Source organism: Eleutherodactylus coqui, chromosome 2 (genome assembly GCF_035609145.1).
Source record: "Eleutherodactylus coqui strain aEleCoq1 chromosome 2, aEleCoq1.hap1, whole genome shotgun sequence".
Taxonomy (NCBI): Eukaryota; Metazoa; Chordata; class Amphibia; order Anura; family Eleutherodactylidae; genus Eleutherodactylus; species Eleutherodactylus coqui.
The window spans coordinates 308,854,066-308,862,131 of record NC_089838.1 but is presented as its reverse complement, the minus strand read 5'-3'; the positions used below and the strand labels follow the sequence as shown (position 1 = coordinate 308,862,131).

At 49.4% G+C, this 8,066-nt stretch overlaps 1 non-coding gene across 1 annotated transcript; it reads left to right on the top strand.

Moving 5' to 3' along the window:
• Nucleotides 1-43: 43 nt before the first annotated feature.
• TRNAE-CUC (transfer RNA glutamic acid (anticodon CUC)) lies at nucleotides 44-115 on the top strand. The gene has a single exon. It is a non-coding gene; the product is annotated as a tRNA-Glu (tRNA).
• Nucleotides 116-8,066: the final 7,951 nt, after the last annotated feature.

The following is an 8,066-nucleotide window of genomic DNA, read 5'->3' as shown; positions in this document are numbered from 1 at the left end:
ATTGCTTCGGCCATTTCTGAATAGGCACAGGATTTCCTCAGCTTCCCTGGTGGTCTAGTGGTTAGGATTCGGCGCTCTCACCGCCGCGGCCCGGGTTCGATTCCCGGTCAGGGAATTCACTTTTTTTTTTTTTAATTTTATTTATTTATACATTAATTTTGTGAGGTAAATATTTTCCATTATTGTGAAAAAACGATGTGTAATAACACTGGAGGTTAATATGTGATGTCAGTGTAATAACACTGGAGGTTAATATGTGATGTCAGTGTAATAACACTGGAGGTTAATATGTGATGTCAGTGTAATAACACTGGAGGTTAATATGTGATGTCAGTGTAATAACACTGGAGGTTAATATGTGATACTGGAGGAGCTGTAAAGTGCTTTCAATAGTTTATGCATTGTGTTTGCAGCCTTTAATGGTGGCTGATCATTTTGTAGTTTAGCCTTTAATGAATAATCACACAAAACACGACTTTTTTGTAAGGCCGTTCTCACACGGACAGGTCTGATAGCGCATGAGGGAGCCCGCAGCGGAATCCGTCCCTGTCCCCGGTCGCCGTCAGCGCGCACCTTTGCACATCTGCATTGCGGATGGCTGCGGCCGTCTGTGTGGAATCTGCACGAAAATTGAACATGCAGCAATTTAATTTCTGCGACTGGAAATCGCAATCGCTGTCCGCCCATGTGATGAATTAATGTGGAATGCCCACGATCCACGCGGGCAACGATAGCGGATTCCGCCATTCCAATCTGATCGTGTGAGTCACCATCATGTGAAATCCAGTTTACCTGGAACGCTTTTGATGATGGTTGAGGGAAATATTTTGCACCTGGGATGTCTGTATTTATGGTCCAGCAGTAGGCCGGGCTCACACGGACGGATTTGGATTGCGGATTCCATAATCGCCGTTCGCACAGGCTATCTGTAGCATAATGCGGGCATTGACAGGCATGCGTTTTCGCTTTTCTGTTTACAATCGTGGATACGAATTGCGTATTTCGTGAGCGGAAGAAAAATCGCAGCATGCTCTATTTTGCAGCGGATCAATGGAGGCGTCCAACGCACAGCCCATACGCAATTACCATTGTGTCTGTCCTGCGGGTACCGCGTCCTCACTGAGCGCCGGCGCGGGAAATACAAATGACCAAAAAACCCCTGTACTGCTTGTGACCGTCAGCGAGCCGCTGCGGTCATTCGTAACGCAGTAATAGCGGGTACGCGGGGTCACCGTGCGGGCTCACAGCCGCGCCGGCCATAGTCCGCCAGCATCCCGGGACTCCGTGTGCCACGGTACCTCTGTTCCATCGTAGACGATTGCTGAGGCAAACGGTCGCCATGCCGGTCACCGACAGGCCCACATTTTCTTGGAAAAGGTCCAAGTAGGACCTCAGGAAGTGATCTTTTAGCCCCTTAAGGACCAGGCTGTTTTGTACCTTAAAGGGGTTGTCCCGCGGCAGCAAGTGGGGGTATACACTTCTGTATGGCCATAATAATGCACTTTGTAATGTACATTGTGCATTAATTATGAGCCATACAGAAGTTATAAAAAGTTTTATACTTACCTGCTCCGTTGCTGGCGTCCTCGTCTCCATGGTGCCGACTAATTTTCGCCCTCCGATGGCCAAATTAGCCGCGCTTGCGCAGTCCGGGTCTTCTGCAGTCTTCTATGGGGCCGCTCGTGTAGAATGCCGGCTCCGTGTAGCTCCGCCCCGTCACGTGCCGATTCCAGCCAATCAGGAGGCTGGAATCGGCAATGGACCGCACAGAAGCCCTGCGGTCCACGGAGACAGAGGATCCCGGCGGCCATCTTCAGCAGGTAAGTATGAAGACACCGGACCGCCGGGATTCAGGTAAGCGCTGTGCGGGTTGTTTTTTTAACCCCTGCATCGGGGTTGTCTCGCGCCGAACGGGGGGGGGGGGGGGGTGTGTTAAAAAAAAACAAAACCCGTTTCGGCGCGGGACAACCCCTTTAAGGACCAGACACCTTTTAGGGATTTTACCCATGTGGCGGTTTTACTGCTCTATTTTTTTTTCTTTAGCTACCAAGATTATTTTTGCTGCGTTTTTTTTCCCGTGACATATAGGACTATTTTTTTTTTATATCGTTTTCACTCACTTTTTTTCAGTTTTTTAGTTTTATTGGGTGTAAAAAGCTTAAAAAAATGGTTTTTTTTTAAACATTTCTAGTTATTTTTTTTTAAATTAGTATATTTTCACTAAAATAAAGTATGGAAACGGTTTACTCATTTTGTTTTGGACGTTTTGATATATAATATGTATGGTTTTGGATCACAGGGCGCATACGGCGACGGTTTTGGTTGGCTTTGGGTTATTTTCTTTCTTATGTATATATCGTTGTTGTATTCTGTAATTTTTATTAGTTGCGTATGTATTTTACCATCTATATCCCCCATGACCTCATGTAAGACCTCTGGGGGACAGTCACATGTTTTTATTTTTTTTATTTGACATTTTCCCACTGTAGTTGAGACATCCATAGGAGCGGCATCCATAGGAGCCCCAGTTACAGGGAGAAACATCCTCTGTAGTGACAATAGTCACTGGCAGAGCTGATCAGGGTCTTATAGGACCCTGTAGCTGTGTTGTGCCAGAGGTCACCCTGCAGTCACTGACTGCCGGCTCACATAGTGAAAGAAAGAATTCCACTTTCACTTTTAGTATATATCGCTCATTAAATAAAGGAGGAGGCAGAAAGGGTTAAAACCCACTTTTCCCTCCTTCGAGTTATCAGCTGTGACTAACAACTGACAACCCATCCTGCTTCTGATTCATTGCAGAAGCAGGAGGCTTTAATCCCCACAGTAACTTTACATACGGCTGGGCTTTAAGCCCGGGACCAGGAGCCGTAAATTTGCAGTGCCTGGTTCTTAGTCGGTTACAGGACGTTTTGCATTCCGTATGATTTCACAAGATCACTCACTACATCACAAGAGTTTTCTGGTTTCTAAGAAAAGAAGAGGAGACATTTTCGGATGACAAACGGGCTGCTTTTTGCAATGGATTTAACAGTTTTTGAAATGTTTCATCATCCATCACTGATCCCATTTGTGGCCCCATGGAAGTAAAGTTTGAAAGAGCTGGAGAGTCTCGGCTCCACGGTCGCTGTAGGGCTGTAGTATAGAGGCGGAAAAAGACTGGCAGTACTAGGTCAGTCCAAGCCTCATTATGACACTTTTGTGGTTCTACCTTTGTTATCCCCTTGGGTTTCCCTGTCGTTGATAAAGGGTCATTGGGAGTCGTATGTTGAAATTCTCCTAGGTAATTTGTGTTTTCCTGAGCTGGTCAATCACTTTGAGAGGGGGTACAGATATTTCAACCCCAGCTCTCACAACCATGTTCCCTGGAAAATAAGACCTCCCCCTAAAAATAAGCCCTACCATGATTTTTCAGGGTTTTCGGGGAGGTTTAAATTTATGCCCTACCCTTAAAATAAGCCCTAGCTGCATTACATAAAAGATAAAAAAGGAATACATTACCTAGCAGGTACGGTTCACGTCCCTTCCGCTACTCTTCAGAGCTCCGACGCCCTTCTTGTAGTCCTCGGCCGCCCATAGATCATCACTTCCTGATTACAGGATTCATAAATCCCACCTCCAGAAATGCATTGGCTGTAGAGATGAGCGAGCGTACTTGGTACGGGTGTTTTTGCACTCGAGCACCGCTTTTTCCGGGGGGCGGTGTGGTGGAGCGGGGGGTAGCAGTGGGGAACAGGGGGGAGCTTTCTCCCCCCCGCTCACCCCCGGCGCCCCCCGAATCTTTTCGTCCGAGTAGTCAGTTACTCGAAAAAAGTGGTGCTCGAGTGCAAAAGCACCCGAACCGAGTACGCTCGCTCATTTCTAATTGGCTGTGATTGGTTAATCGAGCAATGCATTGATTGGCTGAGCAGCGGTCAAAGAACCAATCACAGCCATCGCGTTGTGGAGGTGGGATTTATGAATTGTCCATTCAGTGCAGCAGCTCAGCACGTCAGAGCTCCGCAGAGCAGCGGGAGGCACCTGGACTGAGCCTGCTAGGTAAGTATAATAAGACATCCTCTGAACGTAAGACCTAGCGCCTCTTTTGGGGCAAAAATTAATATAAGAAAGGGTCTTATTTTGGGGGAAACACTGTAGTTGCTGATTATACATCTCTTGTGGGTGAAGTTGGTTCAGTTCTTTTGTCCTTGGTGCTGCCACCTGGAGGAAGCTAGGTAGTTAATGCATTGATTTATATGTTAAGATTAGAGGTGAGCGAGCACCAAAATGCTCGGGTGCTCGTTACTCGGAACGAAATTATCGCGATGCTCGAGGGTTCGTTTCGAGTAACGAACCCCATTGAAGTCAATGGGGGACCCGAGCATTTTTTTATATCGCCGATGCTCGCTAAGGTTTTCATTTGTGAAAATCGGGGCAATTCAAGAAAGTGATGGGAACGACACAGAAACGGATAGGGCAGGCGAGGGGTTACATGTTGGGCTGCATCTCAAGTTCCCAGGTCCCACTATTAAGCCACAATAGCGGCAAGAGTGCCCCCCCCCTCCCAATAACTTTTTCTTCTGAAAAGCCCTCATTAGCAATGCATACCTTAGCTAAGCACCACACTACCTCCAACAAAGCACAATCACTGCCTGCATGACACTCCGCTGCCACTTCTCCTGGGTTACATGCTGACCAACCCCCCCCCACCCCCCCGCACGACGCAGTGTCCACAGCGCACACCAAACTGTCCCTGCCCAGCCTTCAGCTGCCCTCATGCCACGCCACCCTCATGTCTATTTATAAGTGCGTCTGCCATGAGGAGGAACCGCAGGCACACACTGCAGAGGGTTGGCACGGCTAGGCAGCAACCCTCTTTAAAAGGGGCGGGGCGATAGCCCACAATGCTGTACAGAAGCAATGAGAAATATAATCCTGTGCCACTGCCATCAGGAGCTGCACACGTGGGCATAGCAATGGGGAACCTATGTGCCACACACTATTCATTCTGTCAAGGTGTCTGCATGCCCCAGTCAGACTGCGTTTTTTTATAAATAGTCACAGGCAGGTACAACTCCGCAATGGGAATTCCGTGTGCACCCACAGCATGGGTGGCTCCCTGGAACCCACCGGCGGTACATAAATATATCCCATTGCATTGCCCATCACAGCTGAGGTAATGTCGTGCTTAATGCAGGTGGGCTTTGCCCCACACTGCATGCCCCAGTCACACTGGGGTTCTTTAGAAGTGGACACATGCAGTTACAACTCCGTGTGGACCGACAGCATGGGTGGGTGCCAGGAAGCCACCGGCGGTACATAAATATATCCCTTTGCAGTGCCCAACCCAGCTGATGTAACGTCAGCTGTAATGCAGGTGGGCTAAAAATTAATTTGATTACACTGTAGGCGAGGGCCCCCAAAATTTGGTGTACCAACAGTACTAATGTACCTCAGAAAAATTGCCCATGCCCAACCAAGAGGGCAGGTGAAACCCATTAATCGCTTTGGTTAATGTGGCTTAATTGGTAACTAGGCCTGGAGGCAGCCCAGTTAAAATAAAAATTGGTTGAGGTGAAAGTTTCAACGCTTTAATGAGCATTGAAACGTATAAAAATTGTTTAGAAAAATTATATGACTGAGCCTTGTGGGCCTAAGAAAAATTGCCCGTTCGGCGTGATTACGTTAGGTTTCAGGAGGAGGAGCAGGAGGAGGAGGGTGAATATTATACACAGATTGATGAAGCTAAAAGGTCCACGTTTTTGATGGTGATAGAGAACAATGCTTCCATCCGCGGCTGCAGCCTACGTATTGTTTAGGTATCGCTGCTGTCCGCTGGTGAAGAAGAGAAGTCTGGGGAAATCCAGGCTTTGTTCATCTTGATGAGTGTAAGCCTGTCGGCACTGTCGGTTGCAGGCGGGTACGCTTATCTGTGATGATTCCCCCAGCCGAACTAAACACCCTCTCTGACAAGACGCTAGCCGCAGGACAAGCAAACACCTCCAGGGCATACAGCGCGAGTTCAAGCCACGTGTCCAGCTTCGACACCCAGTAGTTGTAGGGGGCAGAGGCGTCACGGAGGATGGTCGTGCGATCGGCTACGTACTCCCTCACCATCCTTTTACAGTGCTCCTGCCGACTCAGCCTTGACTGGGGAGCGGTGACACAGTCTTGCTGGGGAGCCATAAAGCTGTCAAGGGCCTTAGAGAGTGTTCCCCTGCCTGTGCTGTACATGCTGCCTGATCTCCGCGCCTCCCCTGCTACCTGGCCCTTTTGGAACTGCGCCTTCGGCCACTAGCGCTGTCGGATGGGAATTTTACCATCAGTTTGTCCGTCAGGGTCCTGGGGTATAGCATCACTCTCGAACCCCTTTCCTCTTCGGGTATGAGAGTGGAAAGGTTCTCCTTATACCGTGGGTCGAGCAGTGTGTACACCCAGTAATTCGTAGTGGCCAGAATGCGTGTAACGCGAGGGTCACGAGAAAGGCATCCTAACATGAAGTCAGTCATGTGTGCCAGGGTACCTGTACGCAACACATGGCTGTCCTCACTAGGAAGATCACTTTCAGGATCCTCCTCCTCCTCCTCCTCAGGCCATACACGCTGAAAGGATGACAGGCAAGCAGCATGTGTACCCTCAGCAGTGGGCCAAGCTGTCTCTTCCCCCTCCTCCTCATCCTCCTCATGCTCCTCCTCCTCAACGCGCTGAGATATAGACAGGAGGGTGCTCTGACTATCCAGCGACATACTGTCTTCCCCCGGCTCTGTTTCCGAGCCAAAGCGTCTGCCTTTATTAGAGATGAGCGAACACCAAAATGTTCGGGTGTTCGTTATTCGTAACGAACTTCCCGTGATGCTCGAGGGTTCGTTTCGAACAACGAACCCCATTGAAGTCAATGGGCGACCAGAACATTTTTGTATTTCGCCGATGCTCGCTAAGGTTTTCATGTGTGAAAATCTGGGCAATTCAGGAAAGTGATGGGAATGACACAGTGACGGATAGGGCAGGCGAGGGGCTACATGTTGGGCTGCATCCTAAGTTCACAGGTCCCACTATTAAGCCACAATAGCGGCAAGAGTGGGCCCCCCCCCCTCCCAACAACTTTTACTTCTGAAAAGCGCTCATTAGCATGGCATACCTTTGCTAAGCACCACACTACCTCCAACAAAGCACAATCACTGCCTGCATGACACTCCACTGCCACTTCTCCTGAGTTACATGCTGCCCAACCGCACCCCCTCCCCCCCACAGCGCACACCAAACTGTCCCTGCGCAGCCTTCAGCTGCCCTCATGCCACACCACCCTCATGTCTATTTAGAAGTGCGTCTGCCACGACGAGGGACCGCAGGCACACACTGCACAGGGTTGGCACGGCTAGGTAGCGACCCTCTTTAATAGGGGCGGGGCGATAGCCCACAATGCTGTACAGAAGCAATGAGAAATACAATCCTGTGCCACCGCCATCAGGAGCTGCACACGTGGGCATAGCAATGGGGAACCTATGTGCCACACACTATTCATTCTGTCAAGGTGTCTGCATGCCCCAGTCAGACTGGTTATATGCACCTTAACAGTAACCGCGTTGGTGGTAATGTGGTGGTGACTGCGGACCTAGTACCACGGTTGTATTTTGTTGGTTTTCGGAATGTGGCCAGGATTAAGTGGGCCGTGGCGGGGGGATGGTGGGGGGGCTCTCTTGTAGTGTCGGTAAAGGTGAAATTCTTGGACTGCCACCAGACGAACCAATGCAAAGGCATTTGCCAACAATGTTTTCCCTGTTGGAGGAGGAGGGGGATGTTTTTGAGGCACTACGTGTCCTCTCCACGTGTCCGTGGTTATATGCACCTTAACAGTAACCGCGTTGGTGGTAATGTGGTGGTGACTGCGGACCTAGTACCACGGTTGTATTTTGTTGGTTTTCGGAATGTGGCCAGGATTAAGTGGGCCGTGGCGGGGGGATGGTGGGGGGGCTCTCTTGTAGTGTCGGTAAAGGTGAAATTCTTGGACTGCCACCAGACGAACCAATGCAAAGGCATTTGCCAACAATGTTTTCCCTGTTGGAGGAGGAGGGGGATGTTTTTGAGGC